An 11,895-nucleotide genomic window follows, 5' to 3' on the forward strand; every position below is an offset into this window, starting at 1 on the left:
TCTCTCTCTCTCTCTCTCTCTCTCTCTCTCTCTCTCTCTCTCTCTCTCTTTCTCCATTTTGTTATATTTGGCTTATTTACTTTTGTCTTGTCTTATAAGGGTTTTGCTTGTTTGTTTGGATTTTCACAAGAATATAAAGTGGCATAATAAAACTTATGGAAAGAATCTGTAAGAAGTTGGAGTAGAACGAGTATGATTAAAATATATTGTATTCAAGAAAATCAAATGAAATTTTTGTTTTGATTTTTGTTTTTTGATACAATACTTTTACTGAGATGTGATTGAACTTATTTTTTATTTAGTTATTTATGTATATTTACAATGTTTATGATAAATTATATCTTTTTTTCTCCAAAACTCATTACTAGACTATGGAGTCAGCTTGGGTAATAGTATGTCCTGTGTATGGCATAGCATCTCAGTTTAAGTCCACAGAAGCCATGTAAAAAGCCAGGCATTGTTAATGTGCTTCTAATGGAAGTGTCAGAGGTCAGAGGAAGGCACATGTTAGGGAGTGCTGGCAGGCATGCCTAGCCAAATCAGTAAGCTTCCAGTTCAGTACACAAACCTGTCTGAATGCAATAAGATAAAGAGTGACAGAGGAACACTTTGAGCATCCTCCTCTGGTTACCATATGGGAATACATACCCCATACTCACGTGCACATACAAAACACACATAGCACAATACCCTCAGTACAAAATAGTAATGCCTGCAAATCTCATAAAACAAGCTCATCATGATGAAATCCGTATTATAAAGGGAGATTTTTTTCTTCACCAGATTTACAGATAAATGTGGGAGATGTTTTAAGCCTTTTCAGTCATTGTTTTATAATCCATTATTAATTACTGGATTTGTATGAACAACCAAAATGGGGATCAACACATAATTTAATATGCCATGAATCTACTGGTAGTAAAACTGGCCTTTATACCACCACCTCCCTTACTTAAATTAATCCTGTTAACGAGTCAAATACTTTCTGTGATGGAATTTGAATGTCAAATATACCACTCACGCTTACTAGTTTACAATTCTCTTTATTCTTTATTCTGAAATTGTCCCTTATTTCCCATTATTCAACTGCAAAAAAATGTATCTACTGAAAATCTTACAATTATTTCAAAGCTCATTCTTTGCAAGTCTAAAACAAAGTGAGAGATTACCAGATTAAGAAAACCTATAGTTGCAGTCAACCTTGTGAGATCTGCCTCCCTCCTGATTCAGTACTTTTCATTGAGTTTCCATTCGTTTTCTTAGGCTGTCATCGGCTTTCAGACAGCTTCTGTTTTATCATGACAGAAAAGAAAAATGGAGTCTTTCTTACCTGGAGGGATATTTCTCCAATTTATATGAATACATTCTAAATACGATGCTGCCTTCCTAGAAGACACTCTAATTTGATATCAGTTTGAATGTTATAGGAAGCTCAAACAGAACTACTACTATACAGGGGGAGGAAGATGTTTCCATAGTGAGCAACTACACGCTTTCTTCATGGGTAGAATAGATCTTGCTGAGTCCTGTATAATTTACATTCATTTTCTATTATTTGTCATAATAGCTTCTTCTATATTTTCTTATTTCTTTTTATATCTTTTTTCAGAAAAATATCACAAGGAAAAATTAAAGATTTTCTCTGTAAATGCAATTACTGAACTGTATACAATTTAGATCAACAAGCAATATTCCAGACCCTTAGAAACCATAGAAATAGTGATATGCAAGTGCTTGCTCAAAAAAAGGTGGGATGCTTCTCTTACACTTGGAATTAACAAGGGAAAGCAAAATGTACTGTGTTTGACAAAAACATAAAAATATTTTGCTTAATACTTTCATTGGTATTTTCTTGTAGTAAAGTCTAGGCAGTGTACTCTGCAACTTACAGTCAGTGTATGGCCACTTGCTTCACACACACACACACACACACACACACACACACTCACACACACTTCTTCAGGAAACAATGAGTTAGTTTACAACCTTGATAAAGGAAAATATAGAGAGGGGCAGGAAAAACCAAAGTAACTGGTGTAGAATTTAGGATTGAAGGCTTAGTAAATATTGTAATTTCTAGTATAATCTCAAAAATATTTTTTAGAAAGTAGAAAAGTCAGTTAAAACAGGCAATGTTTATTCAAACTACGACTGGAAATCAGATTTTATGCTTTCTTGTTGCTTTAAGAGTCATTATAAAATATGAATACTCATACAAGACTAATAAATATAATGAGACCAAAATGTATTGCATGTGTTTCTCTCTGAAAATATTCTTTTATACCAAATATAGAAAAGATCTAGAAGCAGTAAAAGGATATTGGAAAAAATGAAAAAAGAAAAGTAAAAGAAAAAACAGTTTTCAATATAAACTTGCATTCTTTATAACTACTACTACTTAGGAGTTGAGATCTCTCTCTCTCTCTCTCTCTCTCTCTCTCTCTCTCTCTCTCTCTCTCAATCAAACAGCTGGACTCTCTTTGTAGTTTATATTTTTGCTACCATATTTAATTTTCTCACTTATCTTACAAAGTTTCTTGCTCTCTTTCCCATTCAGCCTCAAATTGTTTAACTACATGACCATAATATTCTTTCTAAATTCTGTATTAGACTGTTGACCATAATATTCTCTCTAAAAATCTGTATTAGACTGATGGTATTAGGCTCTGAAACTGACCACAGCTTCATTAAAATAAGCAAAATAATTTTCAGTAAAATAAGCACTTTTTCTAGGGTGTTCTCTCATGTGAATTGTGCTTCTCTGGCTGACCATTCAACAACTTCCTTCGCACTGGTTCCTCAAGCTTACTCAGTAAGTTACCACCACTGGGGATGTTTGGGAAGTAGAAATTTTGAGACACTGAATATTTGGGAGTCAGAATAGCCCACAAGCTCAATCCAATGACCATGATAATATGACCAGGAGTAAGGGAACAAAGCCTGGGACTCTACTAGTTTCTTTTTGCTGGGCTGTCCTGATAGGGGACTTGAAGCTTCTGAATGTCAGCTGCAACTCCTGTTCGAATGCTTTCTTTTGAGCTGTCAATGGAGAAGTCCTAGATGCTGGTTCCTAGAGCTTTCCTATAGACAAATGCAATGACAACAAAGTCAACAGAAAAAAAATACAATAAAAAACCCAAAAAACAAACAAACAAACAAACAAACAAATACTAAAGCTATGACCATTTGAAAGCCCAGCGCTATATTCAGATCACATGGTTCACAGAATTAAGTTACTAACACAAAGTGAGTTGCTTCTTACATATTCCTACTTTCATTCAAAGTCAGTAAAAAAGATCTCTGTAAGTTGGTGACAATGATTAGTAATTACACATTTTCCTAAACTTCCCTTTTCTTTTCTTTTCTTTTCTTTTCTTTTCTTTTCTTTTCTTTTCTTTTCTTTTCTTTTCTTTTTTTATTTTTTCTTTTATTTATTTTTATTATTTATTTATTTATTTATTTATTTATTTATTTATTTATTTATTTTTGTTTTGTTTCTTTAAGACAGGGTTTCTCTGTGTAGCCCTGGCTGTCCTGGAACTCACTCTGTAGACCAGGCTGGCCTCGAACTCAGAAATTCACCTGCCTCTGCCTCCAGAGTGCTGGGATTAAAGGCGTGTGCCACCAAACTTCCCTTTTCATAATTTTACATATGTATCTTAATTTCCTTTAAGGTTTGTTAACTTTTTGCATATGTTATGCTAATTTTAATTAAATTTATTTAAAACAATTATATCAGTAAGACTTAAGATCATTAACTCTAGGTCTAGTAAAACATGATTACAAAACAAAATACAATAGGGCTAGAGCATATGGAGGTTGTATGTTAAAGAGAGTATGCAGAGGGTTTAATGGGCAAAATAAAGAACCCTTGATTTTGAAAAATAAAAGAAAGAGTGCTCATATCTTGACCACTGTAGTGACTATGCCAATTTATGCATGTGATCACATTGCATGTAACTAAAATTAAATATGCACATGTACTAGCACAAACAAATCCTGATAAGAAAATATCAATAGTCTTGATCACTGATTCTCAACCTTCTCAATTCTGTGGCTTTTCATACAGTTCCTCATGTTGTGGTAATCCATATAATTATGCATGTTGCTATTTAATAACTATAATTTTGCTACTATTATGAATTATACTGTAAGTGTTTGATATGCAGGATACATGATATGTGACCCCTATGAAAATGTCATTAAACTTTCTAAAGGGGTCACAACCAACAGATTGAGCACCACTGGTCCACATAGACCATATCATGTCAATGGGATATTGACACTTGACTACTTGATGACAGTATTGTATTATGATATTCTACCAAAATTTTTGAAGACATTACCACTGAGTGAAGTGGGTATTACTCTGTATTACAAATATCAAAGTAAAGGAAAGATTGTTTTAGATGCAATGCTTATATGTCAGTAACATTTTGTGAAGTATAAACACCAACAGATTGAGCTGTCAAACTACAGAAATTCTAGAATCCCATTTAAGAAAAAAATTCTAGTCAGTCAACCAGAGAATGTCCACAGTTTTCTAACACACACACACACACACACATATTCATGAACATTTTTCAGTTAAAGAAAGAAATTTTCGTTAGGATGAAAAGTGCAATTAGTAATGAAGAGTTTTCTCTTCTGACCTTCCTGGACAAAGAGCTGATGACCAGTTAATCAACACCTTGTAGTATAGTGCTGCAGTTTAATAAAGGAGATATGAAGTTACTGGTGCTCTTAATCATTCAATTTGTATAACAAATAGATATTTTCCTGACTATTTAAAATCTGATGGCACAATAATGACTGATCTCTGGGCTTTGAGGGGTTTGTAGATATGTAGAGCGTGACGTGCTGAACAGCTCTCCCAAGCAAAGAATGTCTGTGTGTTTTCCACTTTTGGCTGCCTGTGAGAACTTTCTGGTGGGAACCCCCACAAAGGCTGCCAGGAAAGAAAGAGGCATAGATTTTTCTAATTAAAAGAGCCCCTTGTTTTAGAAAGAACATCAATGAAGCCCTTGGTTTTAAATTCTATTTGAACAACTACCTTGTAATTTGGAATGCTCATCAGGAACTATGTGCCATTAAGCAGCACAATGTAACATTGTAAAGCATCCACTTTAGAAATTACATTCTATTTTCTACTTGCCTTTTCAGGAAGAACTTGGTGTTTAGGAGGAAGCTCTTTTCCTCCTTGGATTTGTCTTTGTACTCATCGTTACATGAGAGACCAAATTTCTTTACTTTTTTTTTTTTTTTTTTTCTTGTTTTCTTTTTTTTTTTTTTTTTTTTTTTTTTTGGTGTGCTTGTAGGAATTTTAAAAAATTTGTTAAATATCCCAAGGTGCGACAAAAGTTTAAACGTACGTTGCTAATGTCTTGCATCTTTTAGAAAGTTATTCTTTTTATTTATTTAAAAGTGAGGGAGTTATTTTTGGTTTTGAGCCTACCCTTTAACGGCTGAGACATCGTGCCATGTTTCGTATAGATGACTGAAGACTCACAGTTGAGAAGAGGAACATGAAAGCCTTCCGTGGCAACCTCTATCTGTTCCCTTCCCACAAGTAACAGCTTAGACAGGAATTTCTCAATGAGGATGCTAAAAAGTTGCGATAAGGATGCTGAGGTGTATACCTCTACAAATGAGGGCTGCTGTGTTAGTGTGGGTGGAGAAGGAATCAGTATTCTTAAACAGACTGGCCACTGGATCTTTGAACATGCTCCAGTGATCTATTTTCCCAGTTTTCCTCCTCCTCCTCCTCCTCCTCCTCCTCCTCCTCCTCCTCCTGTGTGAAGGAGGTTAAAAGGATAGGAGGATGCATACCTGGGGGTATTAGAAAGTGAGTGTGTTCAGGGTTCATATTGTGAATTTCTCAAATAATCAGCAAAAATGTTGTGGAAAAAAAATGGAGAATGAGGGATTTAGAGAATTGTGTTAAATAGTTACCTTTAGTTAAGTGTAACATGCTCAATGTGATGTAGACAACTTTTGACTTGCATATTCATTCAAACTAACAAATAGGCCCATTTCCACATTTGTGTTCATGTCCTTGAGAATAGAATTTTTCTACCTACCTCGATATTTCAATATTAAAATTTATCGACAAAAGTGGTATGTATGTTTAGTTTTATTGGGCATAAGTATTATATTTTAAACTGCTTCTGAAAACTAGGACTAGACAAATATGAAGCTGAAAGCATAATATTGTCATCAAAATAGTCTCCAGTCTTCAAAACATGTTAGATGACCTGCATTATAGAAAAAATGTGCTAAGTTGATGATGAGATCAGAGCCATTTTCCTGGTATGGCCCTATCAACATCTTTCCCTGACAATCTACAGGAACTGGCTCCTCCTCTTGTTTGATAGGTTTTTAAGGCAGAAAAGGAACACTGGTCCTCTAAATGTTGACACTTCCATTTTTAAATGACATAAAAACAATTTCATCTAAAACACAATTCTCAAGAAATTATACCTGAGACTTGCTACCCTTGCCATTGTATTTCCTGATGAGTTTGATAAAAATCACATGATGGAATTCAGTTTGAATGCTATGTTTTGCCAAGATGTTTCCACCATCACTAGAGAATTTCTTACTCATCTTCCAGTTTTTGGTAATATCCCTGTAGGTAATATGTGATTCAGACTATACTTGTCTACATTTAATATCTACATGGCTCTTGTGTCAAATTATGCATATGTGGCTGCATATGTTTGCCTTTGCCTGAAAGTTCTTTGAGGATAGATACTTTGAATTCCTAAAATTGCACTTATGCCTCACAAGCAATGCATATTACATACATATTTTGTTGAATAATAAATATTAAAGGATTTTGGGTAGACAACATTTGTGGGGACAGAGTATAATAATTAAAGAGAATAATTTGGAAAAGAATATAATTCTGTTGAAAAAAGTAGGGTAGTTATGGAGTAAATATGTAGTAATGATGATGAATTTACTTGACATTTATTATACGGACTAGAGACTGATTTAAAATGGAAGGAAATAAAAGAAGTTAAGATAGTTGATGTTTAACATCTAATGACTGCTTATAGAAAATAGTGATGGGATTTGAAGAAACTTGTGATTTCTGGCATGGAGATGAAGGCAAGAATAACCACATCAATAAGATTCAAAATTAATTGTACCTGGTTTCTTATTATCTATCTATCTATCTATCTATCTATCTATCTATCTATCTATCTATCTATCTATCTATTCATTCATTCATTTTTACTTCTTTTACTTATTCACTTTACATCCTGCTCACTGCCCTCTCCCAGTTACCTCCTCCCACAATCCTTCCCCCACCTCCCTCTCCTTCTCCTCTGAAGTGGTCAGGGTACCCCTGTGTATTTGATTATATGCCTCAAGAAACTGTAGAGTTCTCAGGACAATGCTTATTGTTGTTATTATTTGTTTGTATTACACTGATGAAATTGTTCATTCTTGAACCTGTCTGAGTTATTGCAAACAAACATTTGAGTCACAGAGGCTACATGATGGAGAGTTTTCTCTTAGCCAAATCCATAGGGTTTAGTTTCATTTTGTTTTGTTGTTTGTTTTTAATTTTCTAGGTGATCCTACTTTATTTGAAATAATTTTAATCTCTTTTGTTTCCTCTTTTTAAATTTTTCTTGCATCATGTTTTTAGTTTTGTGTGATTTGTCATTTTTTTTACCCTTTACGACTCAGAGGCCTAGAAAAGAGCATAGTTTTGGTTCCTCTGGTTGTTTCCTGCACAGTTTTAACACAAAATCAATATAGCCATTGAAAATTTATTGAACATCAAACAAAAATAGAGTATGACACAGTGATATAAGTTCCAAGTCTTAATGCCAATGCTAACCAGAAATCCATTGCTAAAAACAAAATACTTGAAAAATATCAGAAAAACCTGAAGGAAGAATTATTTTGGCATATGGTTTCTGAAGTTTTAGTTCATGTCCACTTGGCCTCATTGCTTTGGTTCATGTTGAAGGTTTTGCTCTTTTGGCACAGGAGAGCTGATTATCTTAGGGTGATATTAAAGAAGAGAAGGGTAGGAGTGAAGAGAAGGAGAGAGAGTCCATCCCAATTTATTTTTGCAGCTCTCTCTGTCTCTCCTCTCTTTTTTACTCACAAAGTAAATCTTTAGTTTTCTTTTCTTTCAACCCCCTTTTATTCATAATTTGTTTTCTGTTCACTTTACATCCCAATCACAGCACCTCTTCTTCCTCTCCTCCCAGTCCCGCCCTTAAAAATCCCTCCCAAAATACCGTCTCCTCTTCCCTTTATATAAGGGAAAGCCTCTGTCTTAGGGTTTCCATTGCTGTGAAGAGACACCATTGCTGAGGCAATTCTTATGAAGAAAAACATTTAATTGGTGATGGATCAGCTTCTTAGTGGTCTACTTCCTCCAACTGAATGACAAAACTTAAATATTTACCACTTTTCAGTAGTATCACTAACTTGGGCAAAATATTTAACCCATAAACTTTTTTAAAAAATGTTTTACACTTTCTCTCTGTCTCTTTCTTTCTCTCTGTCTCTCTCTGTCTCTTTGTCTCTCTCTCNCTGTCTCTGTCTCTCTGTCTCTCTCTATCTCTGTGTGTGTGTGTGTGCATGTGTATGTATTATATGTGTATGGTCTATGTACATTTATTTGTACAAATCTGCCTTCCCATTTGTGTATCTATATACACAGCTGTGCATACACTGTACACATGCAGAAGCCAGAGGTTGACTCCAGTTAGTTTCTCTTTCACTCTTATACTTACAATCTTGAGACAAGATCTCTCACTGTATCTGTAGATAGGCTGGCAGTCAGCAGTCTTCAACACTGCTCCTTTCTCTGCTTACCAATCCTCTGTGTTTCAAGCATTCTTGGGATCACGCCATACTTCTTATATGACTAATCCCAATTTAATCTCAATTCCTCGTGTCTATGTAAGCAATATTGTTATCTGCTAATTTGCCTTCCCAGACTCAAACCTATGAGCTTTAAAAGATGCATCTGGAATTCAGAGAAGAGGACTTCCATAAATATATACAATGGCCCATGGGTTTCACCAAAATCTTATAAGATAATTCCCTTTAAAATAAAAGAAAAATGAGCATCTAATTTATGTCATAATTTAGTGTGTTTTTAATATATGAATATTTGCTAACCAACATATATTAAAATGTTTAACAATAATAGTTAAAGTTAGGCATCATTATGTCTAATTTACATAATATGAAGTTCAGAGTTCAGTTGGTAAATAGTGGATAACTATATAAACAACAGATTGCATTAGAATAAGTTTATCTGGAACCAAACTTTTTATTTATTTGCTTTCAAATTTATACTTAGAAATGTATTAGTAATTTGTTGATCTTGAAAATCTTGGATGCTGATTTTAGAGGGCTCTTGTAAATTCAAAGAAAGTAAGATTTTTATAAAAATTCTCTATATCTTTGTTCACAGCTAGCCATTGTATAATACTTATCCAATAGTAAAATGAGCAGGAAATTAACCATGAGTGAATGTGCAAAATGTTTGTGACTATTATTTATTATAAAGGTTAATGATGTTTTCACTTCCTAGAAACATGACCATCCCATGAATAAATTCATAGAGAAGTGCTGTGCAGACATTTTTATTTGATCCATCTTTTAAATTCAAAACTCAATATTTTTCTCTCAAATGGTTTTCTAAAAGGTCAAAATTGGCAACTGTCACAAGGTTATTTTGGAAATAATTAAGAGAGGTGCTGAACTGTGCATATACTGAAAGCATTTCACCAAAATAATAAGCACTTCCTGGACTTTCACTGCTGACTTTGCACTATTTTATTTTGGGGTATTTATTTAGACCTAAATAATATCATTTTAGCAGGAAGTCATTATGGCTATATTTAATATACAGATTAATGACTTTTCATCTTATAGATCAAATCTTTCACTAAAATGGAAATCAAGGATTATTTTCATTTAAAATTAATCCAGACCGGGGTTATTTGAAACAACAATAACAATAACACAAATCTTATTGTGTATAGCATAAAATCTTAAGATCTCATTAATTGAAAACCAAAATCACTTGGAGAAGAGATTTAAGGATTAATTTTTAAATCAGTTTTAATCTTCTATTTCATTTTTCATTTTTCATTATAATACAATGAAAATTATAATGAAAATGTCGTCCTTAACCTTTAATATTCTTTTCTTATTTTAATTCATTTGATTGTAAAGACTCTACAGTTCTATCCATCAGAGAAACAGACCCGAATGTAGATATTTATAGCTAAATAGTTGTTATAGCCTGATTTGTACAATTCAGCTTTTGAAAGAGATGGAGTTCAAACTAAGGCTATTTGTTCTAAGAGCTGTGTAGGGACACATATTAAGCCTTATAGGGGAAACACACTGTGTGTGCAAATGGAAAAATGACTTTAAATTTAGAACTGGACTAAAAGTTTGTGTGTGAGTTAAATGTATTCAAGTTCAATTTCAAATTGAATAATTACTCTTATGCTAATCATACTAATATGTGTTAGAATATATAGCCATAATAATTTAATTCCTTTCATAATCATATTTTCTTTATAAAATATGTAGGTATTTATTACAGAATATTCAATAATTTCTTTTTAACTCTAATTGAAAAAAATAACTGAAGTAGGCAGAAATAAGTTTATAGAAATACTGGAATTTCTTTAGCTTGGAAAGTTTCACAAGTGTCTAGCAATTAAAAAATGTAGAAATAATTATACTGAGAGAGGCATTTCAGACCCAGTAAAACAAATCTGGTATGCATTCACTTATATGCATATATTAGCTGTTAATGATAACCAAGCTACAATCTGTGGAATCACAGAAATTAGGTTTAGAGTAAGAGATGCAGAAGGACAGATAATATTAGGAAAGGGAAATAGAACAGATTGCTATGGATGGATGGTAGTAATGAAAGAATGATCAAGGGAGGAGCAGCAGAGTGCAGGGGACATTGGAGGAAATACAGCGAGAGACAGCTAAAATGAATGTCATTTGGGGGAGTAGTATAGAAACCTAGTACACTGTAAACTTCTGGAAAAAACAAATAATGAAAACCATCCAAATGAAATCAGCAAATAATGTGGAGACACAGTCTCTTGTCACCAAATAAAGCTTCCAGTACAGGAACTGGAATATATGTTATTGAATTGTTGACCAAATGCATGTCATGGGAATCCACAAAGAACCCAGGATGTTGCCAAAAATGTATGTGGCTCTCCACAGCCTGACTCAAACCCTATTGCTAAAGAAAGTACCTACACAACTCATTAAATATATAGAAGTTAGCCTGTTGCCTTTACCCCTAAAACTCATGTCTTTGATACAGGAATATAATCTATATGCTTTCAATGGGGGGATTGTAAACACTGAGCCAGACACTAATACTTTTTATCTATCATCATGAATTTCCTGCAAGATATGTTAGGACAATGGTGACACAATGTTCATGAAATGATCAATCAGTATCTGCTTTGACTTAAGCCCCACTCCATGATGGATCCTATACTTGTCACACTTCAATGGACAAGATGCTGAGACTAAATACAGTCCAGGGACCTAGGGAAATATCAAATACTATTGGGCTAAAATATAATGCAAAGAGGCAAGAAGATGACTCCTAATCACAGCAGTCTGTTATAATAAATCAATTTCTTTGTCAGCCATCATCAGAGATTTCTTCTGTAACAAATAGAAAAACAGAGAGAGCCACAGCCAGACACTACACAGAGGGTGAGAGACCTTGAAACACTGAGTCCTAAATGGGATGTTTCTATGAAATCTGTTTCCTTGGGGCTCAGGGAATTATGTGGAAAAGGAAGGAAAAAGGAAGTAAGAGCCACTGGGGATGGAGAACACCAACGAAACAGGCCC

This window comes from Mus pahari, chromosome 2 (assembly GCF_900095145.1).
Source record: "Mus pahari chromosome 2, PAHARI_EIJ_v1.1, whole genome shotgun sequence".
NCBI classification, from domain to species: Eukaryota; Metazoa; Chordata; class Mammalia; order Rodentia; family Muridae; genus Mus; species Mus pahari.